The following is a 14,663-nucleotide window of genomic DNA, read 5'->3' as shown; positions in this document are numbered from 1 at the left end:
CCCCCCGATCACCGCAATTATACATACCTCCCAGGGAACCCGCGATGGTGCAGCCTCCCAATCAGCTCCAGGCTTCGCTATGGGGAGGATCAGGACTGCGCATGACGGCATGTCCAATCGTCGGCATAGCGACGACTGAAGCTAAATAGTGAAGATGCGGCTCTCGCGGGATTGCAGACAGGTGAATATTGCCGGTGGCGATCGGGGGTATCAGAGGGGTGCCGGTGGACTTGGGGGGCATATTTAGCTAGCGAAGTGCTACCTTCAGCATTTAAATCAAATTTTATCTAAAAACATCCCATAGACTTGCACTGTATGCATTTTCCACTATTCAGCCCAATGCTGGAATGGTGAGGAGAGGACGGGAAAACCTCTGCATTATACAGTGGCTTCCCTCTACTGAGGTATGTAGCCATTTGGGGCACTACTTTCCACTACAGGTACACTTAAAGCAATCTATACTGGATATCTTCTAACTGCAGGGAGGACAATGTGAAGAGAGGTACACATGGCTTTTACAAACATACTGGTGATGGTTAAATGGCTTTTACATTTAAAGCAGGGGAGAGGAACTGGACTTGACTATGAAAATATCAAGCTGTAATGCTGTCCACAAAGCTCATCTCAGCAGCAGAGGGAGGAGGTGGGCGAGGCAATAAAAGTACTTCACACAACTTCTGCTCCCAGCATGCGTACTAGGCATTTCGTCTCCAGTCAAGTGACAACATGCCCTAATAAGCAACATCACCATCTTGAGGAAAAACTCCCACTTTTGTTTTAGCTGTCAGTTTTCAGAAGGAATCTCTGCATCAAAGGGGAATTTCGGCATCAACTATGATAATGGTGTCAATGAAAGTCACAAATCCTTGAAAGCCACAAGAGAAAAGGGAAGACTCCTATGGATACACTAACAATTGTTTGTACAAACTCGTACATATAATACTTATCCCCCCTTCTTCTGTATTTGTCTGGTAGAATGATATATCACAAAATATAGGCCATTCCTTCATACAGGTAAAAATTAGGAGAGATTCCAGGGCGCTCCATTTAGCAGCGTTCCATAAGGTTTTATGTAGGTCAAATGCAATGATGCCAGTAGAATCCAGCGGAAAAAGAATAAAAGCTCATGAAACTAAGGTCATACGCCATACTACTCTGATAGCATGGCTCTCCAGATAAATGACACTATGTCAGGGTGAGAAGGAAGAAAAAAAAACAAACCAAAAAGACACACAAGCATTACAAAGATTCTAAAGTTATCAAAATAAATAAAATCCACGTCAGCAGGATAATTGATTCCAATAACTCTGCAGAACAAACATTGTACACATTCTAGTGCCGCAGTAGAGTTGGTTTAGTAGCGTTCTTTAGATTTGATAAGCATCACTGGATCTATAAAAAAAAGAAAACAGCAGCCTATGCAGCACTAGGTAAGCATGTCCTCATGATAGTAATTGGATACGGCAGTTTACGGTCCACTGTCCAAGTTGTTACAGTTACATGAGAAAATGGAACATTCCAAAACACCATTGCCGATTTAAAGCTACATACACCCAGCTAAGGTGTATCATCCATACTTATCACTATGATCGACTTATTAAGAAGACAGGTAGGGAAGTGGACACGGATAGTCTCTGCTGAGCCTTCTATAGCAGTTGAGGCTTTAAGGCATCCAAAGACAACTGGGACTTCATTTGCTGCAGTTTTGAAACGAGACCTAAAATTTCCATGAAAGTATATAATCAGACTAAACCATAGTAATGAAAAATGACCAGTGTGGCTGTATTAACCGCTCTCCACCCCCCCCCCCCCCCCCAATAATTTTACCTTTCAGCGAGTGCCCCTCCCATTCATCGAACAATAACTCTATCACACCTAAATGATCTATAGCTTTTTTTTTCTTCACCACAAATTGTGCTTTTTGGGGGTTATTTTTTTTTTTGTAATTACTTTACTTTCTATGCATTTTAAAGGGAAAATAATTGGAAAAAGCAACACTTTCATCCTATATATCTTTACAATAAACAGTGCTAACTATAGGTTAACCCAGCGGTAGGGAACCTTGGCTCTCCAGCTGTGACAAAACTACAAATCCCAGCATGTATTAAAAAAATAAAAGTTTTCTTTAACCACTTAAAGGGATACTTAAGTCAGGCAGAAAAAATGAGGTCAACTCACCTGGGGCTTCCCTCAGCCCCCTGCAGCTGAAGAGTCCACGCAGCACCGATCAGAAGAAAATCACGTGGTCCTTAAGTGGTTAAGTACCCCTTTAGGGCTCTTTCACATCAGGCAACGCGAACAGGAGCCGTTCTCCTGCACGCGTTGTCTGCCTGCGGCGTGTCGTCGGGTATCTGCGGTGCGACGCAATCAGCGGCGGTAGCTGGTAATTAAACCAGACGGAAAACGCCGGCTCGTGGGTGCGTTGGAGGAAAAACTGCGCCCGGGTGCGTCGGAACCGCAACGCATCGAAACGCAGCGTCGAGTGTGAAAGGTAAAATGAAAGTCTATGGACTTTCATCTTACCTTGGTTAACGCAAACGGCTTCAGTTTGCGTTAACGCAGAAAGTCTGCCCTAATGTGAAAGAGCCCTTAAGGACTGCAGTCTTAAAGAGAGTCTGAAGCGAGAATAAATCTCGCTTCAGACCTCAGATAGCAGGGGCATGTGTGCCCCTGCTAAACAGCCGCTATCCCGCGGCTTACCGGGGTCCCTTCACCCCCAAACCCACCCCCGTACAGAGCAGAATCTCTTCCGCATTGAGGCAGGGCTTACCGCCGCAGCCCCGCCTCCCGCGCGTCTATCAGACGCGTACCTCCGCCTCTCCCCCGCCCCTCTCAGTCTTCCTTCACTGAGAGGGGCGGGGGAGAGGCGGCGATGCGCGTCTGATAGACGCGACTGGAGGCAGGGCTGCAGTCGTTAGCCCTGCCTCATTTCACGACCAAGTCTTGCGGGGTGGGTTTGGGGGTGAAGGGTCCCCCGTTTAGCGGCGCGATAGCGGCGGTTTAGCAGGGGCACGCGTGCCCCTGCTAACTATGAGCTCTGAAGTGAGAATTATTCTCGCTTCAGAGTCTCTTTAAAACCCCTTAATGACCAGACACTTTTTCCATTCAGACCACTGCAGCTTTAACGATTTATTGCTCGGTCATACAACCTACCACCTAAATTAATTTTATCTCCTTTTCTTGTCCCTAATACAGCTTTCTTTTGGTGCTATTTGATTGCTGCTGTGATTTTTAGTTTTTATTATATTCATCAAAAAAGACATGAATTTTGTCAAAAAAAATGATCTTTCTGTGCTGACATTTTTCAAATAAAGTAAAATTTCTATATAAGTTTTTGTCCAAATTTATTGTGCTACGTCTGATTAAAAAAAAAAAATCCAATAAGTGTATATTTATTGGTTTGGGTGAAAGTTATAGCGTTTACAAAATATGGTGCAAAAAGTGAATTTTCCCATTTTAAAGCATCTCTGACTTTTCTGAGCACCTGTCAGGTTTCATGAGGTGCTAGAATTCCAGGATAGTATAAATACCCCCCAAATGACCCCATTTTGGAAAAGAAGACATCCAAAAGTATTCACTAAGAAGCATGATGAGTTCACAGAAGATTTTATTTTTTGACACAAGTTAGAGGAAAATGACACTTTGTGACAAAAATAAATAATAATAAAAAAAAAAAAAAAAGTGTCATGTGGTATCACCGTACTCAGTATAATGTGTTTTGGGGTGTATTTATCACACATACCCATGCTGGGTGGGAGAAATCTCTGTAAATAAGATTTTTTTGATTTTATTTTATTTTTTACATAATTGTCCATTTACAGAGATCTCCCACCCAGCATGGGTATGTGTAAAAATACATCCAAAACAAATACTATTTCTCCTGAGTACGGGACACCACATGTGACACTTTTTTGCAGCCTAGGTGCGCTAAGGGGCCCAAAGTCCTATGAGTACCTTCAGGATTTCACAGGTCATTTTTAGGCATTTGGATTGAAGACTACTTCTCACGGTTTAGGGCCCCTAAAATGCCAGGGCAGTTTAGGAACCCCACAAGTGACCCCATTTTAGAAAAAAAAGACACCCCAAGTTATTCCGTTAGGAGTATGGTGAGTTCATAGAAGATTTTTTTTTTGTCACAGGTTTGCGGAAATTGTTTATTGTTTTTTTTTCACAAAGTGTCATTTTCCACTAACTTGGGACAAAAATAAATTCTATGAATTCCCCATACACCTAACTGAATACCTTAGGGTGTCTTTCTAAAATGGGGTCACTTGTGGGGCTCCTATAGTGCCCTGGCATTTTAGGGGCCCAAAACCGTGAAGAGTAGTCTGGAAACCAAATGCCTCAAAATGACTGTTCAGGGGTATAAGCATCTGCAAATTTTGACGACAGGTGGTCTATGAGGGGCCGAATTTTGTGGAACCGGTCATAAGCAGGGTCATAAGCAGGGTGGCCTCTTAGATGACAGGTTGTATTGGCACTGAAGTGCAGGAAGCGCAGGCTGTTCTCAAATCGTGACCTGGACATGGCAGCAGAGAACATGGGCATGTGATGTATTGGGTGCGTAGACCAATAAGACCGCAATACATTCTTTTTGACTAGACCCATGTTAAGGAGAAGGTCCCAAAAAATGTTCCGTTCGGAAACTTGGACTGGTTTCCACCAAAAAGGCTGGGCATGGTAGCTTCTTGAATTGGCGGTTGCGTATGGTGCGGCATAGCGGTTGGTCTCAGCCACAATTAAGTCGTAGAGACCAGCAGTGATCAGAAAACTGCGAGGGGCGGGTGAAGGTTTGGCCGGGTGATCAGAAGCCCGCAGAGGGCAGATTAGAGCCTGATCTGATGGATAGGAGTGCTAGGGGGTGACGGGAGGTGATTGATGGGTGTCTCAGGATGTGATTAGAGGGGGGGGAAATAGATGCAATCAATGCACTGGGGAGGTGATCGGAAGGGGGTTTGAGGGGGATCTGAGGGTTTGGCCAAGTGATCAGGAGCCCACACGTGGCAAATTAGGGCCTGTTCTGATGAGTAGGTGTGCTAGGGGGTGACAGGAGGTGATTGATGGGTGTCTCAGGGTGTGATTAGAGGGGGGGGGGGGGGGAATAGATGCAAGCAATGCACTGGGGAGGTGATCAGGGAGGTCTGAGGGCAATCTGAGGGAGTGGGCGGGTAATTGGGTGCCTGCAAGGGGCAGATTATGGTCTGATCTGATGGGTAGCAGTGACAGGTAGTGACAGGGGGTGATTGATAGGTGATCAGGGTGTGATTAGAGGGGAGAATAGATGCAAGCAATACACTGGCGAGGTGATCAGGGAGGGGTCTGAGGGCGATCTGAGGGTGTGGGCGAGTGATTGGGTGCCCGCAAGTGGCAGATGAGGGTCTGATCTGAAGGGTATGATGGGTAGCAGTAACAGGTGGTGACGGGGTGATCAGTGGGTGATTAGAGGGGAGAACAGATAAACAATGCACTTGGGAGGTGATCTGAGGGTGGGCCTGCGGGCGATCTGCGCGTGTGATCAGGTGCCCGCAAGGGGCAGGTTATGGTCTGATCTGATGGGTGGCAGTAACAGGGGGTGATTGATGGGTGATTGACAGGTGATCAGTGGGTGATTACAGGGGAGAATAGATTTATACAGTACACGGGGGGGGGGGGGTGATCAGGAGCCCCAAGGGGGCAGTTTAGGACCTATTCTAAAATATAGCATTGGCAGATAGTGACAGGGGGTGATTGATAGATTATTAGGGGGGTGATTGGGTGCAAACAGTGGTCTGAGGGGGTGATCGGGGGGGTCTGAAGGGTGCTGTGGGCGAACAGGCAGTCTGTATACATTACAAATCGTATTATACATTTTCTAGCAGCAGATCGAGGGTTAACAACCCGCCGGCGCAGTCAATTGGCTGGCGGGTTGACGTTGCAGGTGGGCTGAGCCTAATGCCAGCGGATGTGAGATCCCCGGTTAATCAGTCCCCCAGGTGACACCGATCGGCGTCAGGCGGTCCTGAAAGTGCCACTTCGCCAACGCCCATAGGCAGTGGGCGGTCGGCAAGTAGTTAAAGGGAAGGTTCAGGGAGGGTGGGTAAAAAATAAAAATCAATTTCCACTTACCTGGGGCTTCCTCCAGCCCGTGGCAGGCAGGAGGTGCCCTCGCCGCCGCTCCGCAGGCTCCCGGTGGTCTCCGGTGGCTGACCCGACCTGGCCAGGACGGCTGCCAGGTCGGGCTCTTTTGCGCTCCAAGGCCCGGAACTTCTGCGTCCCACGCCGGCGCGCTGACGTCATCGGATGTCCTCCGGGCTCTACTGCGCATGCGCAGTAGTTCTGCGTTTGCGCAGTAGAGCCCGGAGGACGTCCGATGATGTCAGAGCGCCGGCGTGGGACGCAGAAGTGCCAGGACTTGGAGCGCAGAAGAGCCCGACCTGGCAGCCGGCCTGGCCAGGTCGGGTCGGCCACCGGAGACCACCGTGAGCCTGCGGAGCGGCGGCGAGGGCACCTCCTGCCTGCCACGGGCTGGAGGAAGCCCCAGGTAAGTGGAAATTGATTTTTATTTTTTCCCCACCCTCCCTGAACCTTCCCTTTAAGAGGCTACACAAGCCTGCAAAGGGCATGCCAAAGACCAGACTGAGTTAGCCAACATCCCTCAAATACACTATAAAAAAAAAAAAAAAAACAACCTTCGCTTCTTGGCCAAGAGGGTGACTGTGGAATAAACCACAAAACTGGGCATACGATAGCTATACTGTAACAGCAACATTGTATAGGTACTTTGTGATGCACACAATTCTTCCTAACCACCTAGTTGTAATGCAATTAAACAGAGTTATTTGCTCTGAAGAACATTTGGATCTTCCCCTTTTTCCAAAGAACAATCTTCACTGATCCCACTTAAAGAGTCACTGAAGCGAAAAAATGATGATATTATGATTTGTATGTGTAGCACAGCTAAGAAATAAAACATTAAGATCAGACACATCAGTGTAACTGTTTCCAGTACAGGAAGAGTTGAGAAACTCCAGTTATCTGTATGCAAACAAGCCATTAAGCTCTCCTAAGCGCCCGGCGGATCGCTCAAACTCACTCTTATCAAACGAACGATAGTCTGTACACACGCTCGATTTAGCGGGCGAACGACGGAACAACGGGACGTTCAAACGACCCGTCGTTCGCGGAAATCCGACGTGTGTATGGGCCTTTAGTCGTGGAGAGGGCGGTTATCTGACCTATCTCAACTGTTCCTGGACTATTTACTTTTCCTCTGCCAGAGGAGAGTTCATTACTTCACAGACTGCTCTGAAAGACTCTTTTTGAATGCTGAGTGTTGTGTAATCTGCACATATTAGAGAATGATGCAATGTTAGAAAAAACACTATATACCTGAAAATAAAAATATGAGAATATTTTCTTTGCTGCTAATCTTCCAGTAATTATTCATAGTACACAACCAATTCACTATATCATTTTTTTCGCTTCAGTGTCTCTTTAACAGCTTCAATGACAAAGTATAACAATGACGGACAATTACCCTGACAAAGCTCTTGTTACCAAGTCTGCCTGTGATGAAATAGTAATGGGTTAACCTGCTATTTAGAGTATTTGTTAAATGTTTATGCTGCCCTTATATGGGTTAGGAGTACAAGGATCTGTGCAGAAGCGTCTGGCTGCGTGAAAATATTAGCTCATCGTCCAGGATAGTCATTCTTGGCATGCAGGAAACTATGGAAAACAGTTTGCTTATGTGAAAGTCAAATAGTTTGCAAATGAGCACAATTACACAGACTGCGGATAAACAAGCCTGAACATGGACAATGATCTGTGTGCTTCAGCCAGGCCTGACAACAAAAAACAGCTGGTGCACGTGGCCAGCCACAAAACAGTTATTTGCTGCCGATAGCTACAGAAACGTACATTGAAAATGGCTGCTGGCAAATTTGGGCCTTGGTGGAAGCCGTAGGACGTCTCACCTTGCTCCTACTGCAACCGGGGACAAGCTAGATGCTATTCCCAGGGCTGTGGCGTTTGTACAAAAACCATCCGTCTCCAAATCAGACGCCTCAGTTTAAGAAACCTCCAACTCCGACTTCAGGTACCCAAAATGGCTCCGGACTACTCGACACCTTAGTCTAAGGCCCCGTTTACACTTAATCAGTTGGTCTCAGTTATAACTGAAAGGACAACTGATTTTCAAAGTAATGCCCATGTTTTCTCCTATGGCACAGTTCACACTTAGGGCTCGTTCAGACTATGCGCGCTGCCATGCGCATTTTTGGCAGAGCGCATAGTGTGCAACACGCAAGAACGGAAGAAGGGCATAGACAGCCTTTCTACCGTTCCCATCATATGTGCTGTGCAGCAGTACGATGCGCTATCGCACCGCTGCATGCATTTTCGGGAATTTCAGTGGGATCTGCATGTTGCGGTTGCACAGCCATCTGCACTAAATGATTGTTAAAGAGGCCTTAAGTTTAACTGAAATCTTTTTCACAATGCACTGCTATATGGAGAAGGGAAAAAACGCGTACAACCTGATTGACTGTAGACGGGGCCTTATATTTACCAGGGCTGCGGATTCGGTACAAAGCTCATCCAACTCAGACTCCTTAATTTGTGAAAAACACTGATTCCAACTCAAAGTACTCAAAATTGCACCAACTCCACAGCCCTGGCTATCCCCCCTTCGAGTCGACGTAATCAGGGAAATCACTGGCACCCAAATTAGTCAGAGCGCCGATGTAGCCGTAAATGATCACGCCGAAATGAACTGATCTGCCACAAAGGCCTATCAAAACAAATGAGGTTTTTTTCACGTATACAATCCACGTTGGCACGCTTTTCTGTGAGTAAGTGCACATTTTCACACATGTGCAACACAAAGAAAACGCAAACACAACCGCTGGATGAACGCTGTAGGCACACTGGAATCTCGGCCGACAGCCACAAATGCACGACTCAGGTCACTGGTTGACTTCCATCTAGCATACACCATGCCGTTTTCACCAGGGCTGTGGAATAGGAGTTGGAGTCGAGTCGTGCAATTTTGGGTACCCGGAGTTGGAGTCGGTGATTTAATAAACGGAGGAGTCTGAATCGGGAGTCGGATGATTTAGTACAAAATCCACAGCCTTCATAAGTATTAGACTAAGGAGTCGGAGCCATTTTGGGTACCCGGAGTTAGTGGTTTCATAAACTGAGGAGTCGGAAGATTTTTGTACCGACTCCACAGCCCTGGTTTTCACTTCAAGTCCTACTCAAGTGAGAGATTCAATCGATACTCCTTTCGAACATCAACCAATATAGAAGATACCATTTACACTTTTTTCATATTTCAACCAATTTTCCAACTGGATATTGAGAAAAAATGAGAGGAAAAATGTTACCAGAATCTGACACAAAATGATGGCTGATATTTCGATCAATATTTTCCTGGCTTGGGATCAGACCCTGACAATCAATAGTTTTTAGATTTTTTAACATGATCCAGTCACTTGCTTAAGCCCAAGTAGCACCTGTAATGAAAAGTGCATGGCGTATACCAGGCCTAATGCTGGGCATACACGGGGTCGAGGCAGGCTTATCAATCGAGCCGCTGATGGTTAGATTGATAATATCCGACAGGTCCGATGACCCGCCGGATAGATTCCCCGCTCGATCCCTGCGGGAATCGATCCGGACGGCGACGGGGAAAAGCGAGGACGCGGCAGGGGTCGATCCGGCGGCTAATCGAGCCGCCGGGCCGACCCGTGTATTCCCAGCATAAAGCTGGGCATACAAGGCTCGTTTTTAATTATCAATCGAGCCACTGATGGTTTGATTGATAATATCTGATGTGTCCGATCACTGCACTGATACTGCGCTTGATCCCCGCGGGCCGACAATGCAAAAAACGAAGCTCTGATAAGGATATCGATCAACGCACCCGTGCAGACGAGCGGGTACACGCCGGCATCGAGCCGCTGGCTTGATACCGGCGCATTATTGAGCCGTGTATGCCCGGCATTAGGTGTGGGACCCAGGGCTGTGGAGTCACAGTAGAGAAGACGGAGCAATTTTATGTACCTGGAGTCGGTGGTTTCATAAACTGAGGAGTTGGATGATTTTTGTACCGACTCCACAGCCCTGCTGGGACCCACTCAAAACACTTTGGCTGCACTTGCTGACCACCGGCAAAGCGCTATGCCAGTGGATCCTTATGGGGGTGGACCCACTAGCAGAAAACTGTTTGCAGCATTTTGAGGGCGGTCCATCAGTGGCTACAACAGCCAAGTCATGGCACTTCCAGAAATGTGAAAAGCGTGGCTGCTTGGCGACTCTGCAAAGCCCCCATAGTGGGTCCCAGCCCTTATAGATAATAAGCAGTGGCCTAACCAATTTCTATGATAGTATTGTGATTCTGCATATTTTACAACTAATTTATTGCTGTGTAAATTAAGGTTATATATAGAGAATAATAAGGATCTCATTTGCTTGAGGCTTCCTTTAATAGCAAAAGCACAATGACCTTTGTAGCACTGTACCTTTGTAAATAAGTCATTACACTGGTACCATTTCTCAGGCAGCGGAACAAGACCTGATGAGATCACCCTGGAAAAAGTTAGCCAGTATTATGATTGCTACTGTACAAACCTCCAGTGAATTCATGATGCAACACAAATGAAACAGTCTTATGACAAGCTGTGCCTATACTAAGCCAAACAAACAGAGGGTTCTAAAGTCATTTTACAAACCGTCTCAAGCAAACCTGAAATGAAATACAACTTCAAAATAAACTAACAGTGGGGCAAAGCACTTGATGCAAAAGCTCTTCTGCCTGTGTACAGCATCCCAGAAATTCAGGTCCTGTGAAGAAGCCCATACTGACCCTTCCACCAGGGCTGGGGAGTCAGTACAAAAATCATCCGACTCCAACTCATAACTCCTCAGTTTATGAAACCACCGACTCCAACCCCTGGTACCCAAAATGGCTCAGACCCCTTAGTCTAAGGGCCCCGTTTCCACTACAAAATGATGCAAATGCGGCTACCTAGCCGCATCACTTCCGCATCTCCCAATTCGGAAGTCAATTAAGGAGATGGGACGCGGCTGCGGGCAGATGCAGCCATGCGAGAATCTGCAGCATGCTGCAGAATCTCGGATTGCTCCGCACCACATGCGCGCAGTGGAAACTCTTCCATTGCCGTGCATGTGTTTCAGCACACCTGTGGTGTGATGTGGCTATGTAGCCGCATCGCACCGCTCCTAGTGGAAACGGGCCCTTATACTTGCCAGGGCCGTGGATTTGGTAGAAAAATCATCCGACTGACTCCTGACTCAGATTTCTCAGTTTGTGAAACAGACTGACTCCAACTCCGGGTACCCAAATGTGCTCCGACTCAGACTCCCGACTCCACAGCCCTGCCTTCCACCTCTCCATGCGATTTCCGCTGCACCTCTCGTCTTGTACCAGTGGTTCTACGACCACAAAAACTTGATGTGGGCAGAAAGGGGTGTGGCTAGAATTCCAAGCCATGAAATACCACAGACTCTGGGGAGCTGCTGGTTGGTTATCTGTAAAGGTTCCTATTAACCGTACAATTTTTAACAATCCTGATTTTGATCAGATTTCTCAGATCCTATTCTGCGTGACTGCAGAAGTTTCAAGCATATAAGGACTGATATTTTACTGCACACATTAGCAAAAAGCAAACTAAAGCTTTCATCAGCCGGGGAGGGGGGGGGGGGGGGTTTAGAATACTGCACTTTAAAGTGAACCTCCGGACTAAAAATCTACTCAACAGAACTGAAAAGGCTTGGTGTTTCTCTAATAGTTTCACAGCATCAGAAATTTGTTTTTTTTACCAAAGCATCATTTTAGCTGCATTTTTACCTAAGCTCCACTCATCAAAGAAAAAAAGCCCGGGCTTTTTTCCCTGATGCTGTGCAGAGCATGATGGGATTTCCTATGTTGTTCACGTTGCCTAGCAACTGGGAGAGGTGCTCAGGACACAGGACAGTTGGAACTGTGTCTCATGCTCAGTCACCTCCTTTCAACCAAAAAGATGGCTGCCACCATGAAATCAAACATTTGCCTGTTCTTTTAAAACAGGGTGGGTAAGAGATTATATTGTCTGTTTTAATTAACATAACTAATGTAACTTAATGACAGTATGTTTGTTTAGGCTTGAGTTCCTCTTTAAGAGGTTTACACAAGTCACAGATGCTATATTCACATCTCCCCCAGGATAAATAATAGGCAGCTGGAAGGGGGGGAGGGGGGGGGGGGGGACATGGCAGCTCTTGTAGCTATTAGAAATCAGGGGGGAATAAAGTGGCACTTTGTTTCCTTTTAAGAAATGGTGGATCATTGTGGGGTATTTTTTCATATATACAATCCTAATCCTAATGAGTTTAGATATGATGGCCAGTTGGATTTTTTTAATGTTGTGGATTAAATATGGCATTTTCTTTCAATCTGGATGATTTTATCAAAAATAAGATTGCTCACTACAAATCCAACCTTCAATGTGCATTTTTAGGCAGTCTGCACAGAGTTTTTGAAATGGAGAAAAAAAATAAAATTCACTGTTACACATTTAGTGTTCTGTCCATTACTATTTCATTTGTGAGAGCAGCAGTGTAAATAACTTGAAAGGCATCAGTCCTGGATCAGAGGCTGCATTAATGACCAGTTTCTAAAAATAGCACACGCAACAACATTGAAGTAATCAGCAGCAACATGGCTCAGTTACAAAGCCGTAATGCAAATGATTACACGCACCAACAGTTAGGAAGGGAGCCCGAGCCAGAGCCAGTCCTGAGCATATAAAAGCCTGTCCTCAGCTGCCACATGCCACAGAAAAGCTCTGAACAATGGATTCAAAGGGGCAGGACTCCCTACACTGCAACAGCCCCCTGCAGGATAGAGGCCAGGAATCAACATGCTGCCACAGGCAACCCTTCTCTATTAAACACCAAATCGCATCTTGCAAGAACTACTGTAAAAGGGACACACATTATTAATACTCCAATCAGCTGATTGGTTGTGGCTGACCATAGTCCTTTAAAAAAAAAAAACAAAAAAAAAACAATGTTTATGTAAGGCAACAGGGCCAGCTTCAAATGGGGAAGAAAAACTTATACAAACACCTTTCAGATGGGAGGCTGAACTGCACACAGCACCGTTCAGAAGCACAATTCGGATGCAATTTATATGCAGCTGAATGGCAGTGGTTGTCACCATTGTATTCACCGCATGACAGCGGTCAATCTGTAAGAAGCCTCAATGAGTTTGTCCACACAACACAAGTACCACATACAGTACGCAGAAAGTATGCTTCGCTGCAACCGTTACCATGCGTACGTTATGTGGCACAGCACGCATTGCATAATGCCAACAGATTCACCACACTACTAACGCACTATTACAATCAAACTGCATCTGTTAGCAACACGATAATATTGTCTGACGCAAAGCACTGCACCAGTGTGAACGTAGCCTAAAGCTAAACGCACTGCAGTCTAACCTTAACCCCTGAAGTGAGAGGGATATGGAGGCTGCCATATTTATTTCCTTTTCAGAAATACCAGTTGCCTGCCTATCCTGCTGAACCTCTGTCTCTAATACTTTTAGCCACTGACCCTGAACAAGCTCGCAGCAGATCAGGCGTTTCACAGATCTGACAAGATTATCTGCATACTTGTTTCTGGTGTTGTTCAGGCACTACTGCAGCCAAATAGACCAGCAGGACTGCCAAGTAACTGGTATTTTTTAAAATATGGCAGCCTCCATAGCACTCTCACTTCAGGTCCCCTTTAAAACGTGAACAAAAAAAGGAAAAAAAGAAAGAAAGAAAAACACATCGTTACATACTAACCTAGTCAGAAGGCAGCCTCTGGGTAGTACGCAGGTTTCCTTGTCTTCCTTGGTCCCACCCCGTTGGATGAACCCTCTGAACATATTGAATAAAATCTTGTCGGATATGCTCCTGCGGCCGCGCTCCCTGCCCTGTACAACCACCGCCATACTGAACCTGCACAAGTCCAGCTGTGCCTGCACAGGAAGCTGCTTGCCCCATGTGGCTCCCTGCTACGGCACAACCATACTCGAGCGTGTGCGACCGCAACCTTTCAGAGATTCCTGGGCAGCAGTGGCGGTTTCTAGGAGTATGTGGGAAACATCTGGAAAATTCAGAGTCTTAACCTCTTTTTAGGTAAACTATTTGTAGCCAGCTTGGGTACACTTTAAAGCGGATGCGAGATGAAAAACCTAACTATAACAAGTAACTTGTCTATATATTTTTTCTAAAATGTACATAGTTTACACAGCATATCTAGCTGCAAACAGCTTCAACAGTTTATGATTATTTCTTCCTGTGATACGAGGGCAGCCATATTCTGTTTGTCACTATATTGTCACAGGGTAAGGGCATGAGATGCAATCAGCTTGCCTGTGTGTAAATGCAGTCCCCTCTCCTCCTCCTCCTCCTCCTCCTCCTCCTCCTCTCTGCCTCTGTAATCAATGACTAGTAACACCTTCCCTCCTCCTGCCCAGACTGAGCTCCTGTAAGCCCTTGCTACTGTCTGAAAATGCCAAGGCACTCTGAAAAGCTGTGGGCAAGGCTTGTATAGTTTATAGGCAAGTATTAGAGTATTAAATCAAAAACCAAAAAGTATTTGGCTTGAGGAATGCCCTATAA

At 46.0% G+C, this 14,663-nt stretch overlaps 1 protein-coding gene across 3 annotated transcripts in view; it reads right to left on the bottom strand.

Annotated features, from left to right (window-relative positions):
- The window catches only part of SIAH1 (siah E3 ubiquitin protein ligase 1), a 78,238-nt gene that overhangs the window by 48,080 nt on the left and 15,495 nt on the right, over positions 1-14,663 (bottom strand). Inside the window, exon 1 of one of the 3 annotated variants that reach the window (XM_068261775.1) lies at positions 7,956-7,980. The exons of the other annotated variants lie outside the window; for them this stretch is intronic. The gene's annotated coding sequence lies outside the window, so the exon portion shown is untranslated. Of the gene's footprint in view, positions 1-7,955; positions 7,981-14,663 lie in introns of those variants that run through there. 3 annotated transcript variants of the gene reach the window in all.

The sequence above is a fragment of the Hyperolius riggenbachi genome, chromosome 11 (assembly GCF_040937935.1).
Source record: "Hyperolius riggenbachi isolate aHypRig1 chromosome 11, aHypRig1.pri, whole genome shotgun sequence".
Lineage (NCBI taxonomy): Eukaryota > Metazoa > Chordata > Amphibia > Anura > Hyperoliidae > Hyperolius > Hyperolius riggenbachi.
Note: the sequence above shows the minus strand (reverse complement) of the source record. Positions and strands in the feature narration are given on the sequence as shown.